Source organism: Octodon degus, unplaced genomic scaffold (assembly GCF_000260255.1).
Source record: "Octodon degus isolate 3935 unplaced genomic scaffold, OctDeg1.0 scaffold00130, whole genome shotgun sequence".
In the NCBI taxonomy this organism is placed as follows: domain Eukaryota; kingdom Metazoa; phylum Chordata; class Mammalia; order Rodentia; family Octodontidae; genus Octodon; species Octodon degus.
In genome coordinates this window covers 3,834,592-3,836,005 of record NW_004524706.1, presented here as the reverse complement: position 1 = coordinate 3,836,005, position 1,414 = coordinate 3,834,592, and the positions used below count along the sequence as shown (strand labels likewise).

The following is a 1,414-nucleotide window of genomic DNA, read 5'->3' as shown; positions in this document are numbered from 1 at the left end:
TACCTCATCTGAAATTATGGTTTCAAATTGCATCCATTCTCCTACAAGTGACTCAAGTGTGTCCTTCTTTGTGGCACAGTAACCATCTGTTCATGGACAGATAGGCCACCTGCAAAACTTAGCTATTGTGAGTTGTGCTGCATAAACATGGGCATGCATGTATCACTGTAATACAGTGCCTAAACTCCTTCAGGAAGATGTCTATAAGGGGACTAGCATGGTCAAACACAATTTCTAGTTTCTTTTTCTAAGAGAAAAAAAAAAAAAAAATTCAAAACAAGGTAATGCACTGAGTTGTGAGTTGGCAACACGGAGCTACTGGATCGACCGGAGATGGCAGAGGTGGAAGAGACTGCAACGACTCCAGAACCAGAAAGGAGTGCAAGGAATCATCGTGGTGAACACAGAAGGCATTCCCATCAAGAGTACCATGCACAATCCCACCACCACACAGTACAACAACCTCATGCACAACTTCATCTTGAAGGTGCGGAGCAGTGTGTGAAATTGACCCCCTGAATGACGTCACTTTCCTCTAAATTCGCTCCAAGAAAAATAAAATAATGGTCATACTAGATAATATTTCCTGATCATGATTCAGAACCCAACTGAATAACTCACTTTCTTGACTCCCTTTGTCACCCTTAATTTAATGCTCCCCAAGAACAACTGCATTAGGGGCCGGGAAGATGGCTCAGTAAAATAAAAGTTTCCATGGCAAGCGCAAAAGCCTGAGTTCAGTCCCTGGTTCCACCAAAAAAAGAGTAACAGCATTAATCATGTCAAGCAGCTGGCTGCCTTGGAAGCCCTCCCTGACCACTGCAGGGACCAAAGTGGCCCGGCAGTTCGACCTCCCTTCTGGTGGTTGCTGTACTGCGCTGGGCTTCCAGCAGGGCCCCCCCTTGCTGCCAGATTGTGGAGCAGGAGCTGCTGATAAGCCTGCCCCTTTTTTCCTTCTGCCCTTCAGTTCCCTTTGTCGCCCTTGGGAAAGGCTGTTCTTCTTTCAACTAAAAATAACTGGGGCTGGGGAGATGGCTCAGTGGAATAAGCACTTGTCTGGCAAGCTCAGGGGCCTGAGTTCAATCCCCAGTTCTGCAAAAATAAGTAAATAAATAAACAAACAAAACAAAAATAAATAAGAAAACCAAGGTAACAGGAGGGTAACAATGATTAATATATTGTGTATTGTTATCTTTAAATTAGGTATTTAGGATACAAGATATAGGCATTTATTTGTCCAAACAATACTAGCACAAACCTTCATTTTATTTTATTTTATTAATTTTATTTATTTATTTATTTATTTATTTATTTATTTATGTGTCATTGGCCAAGCATTGGCTGTGACTCATCCACATGGCTGCACTGATAAAGGTTCTATAAACTGAGGTACAGGATCTCAGGACAAATCCTG

General features: G+C 42.1%; 1 pseudogene; it reads left to right on the top strand.

Annotated features, from left to right (window-relative positions):
• Nucleotides 1-309: 309 nt before the first annotated feature.
• Nucleotides 310-616, top strand: LOC101571928 (annotated as a pseudogene).
• The last annotated feature ends 798 nt before the right edge of the window (nucleotides 617-1,414 follow it).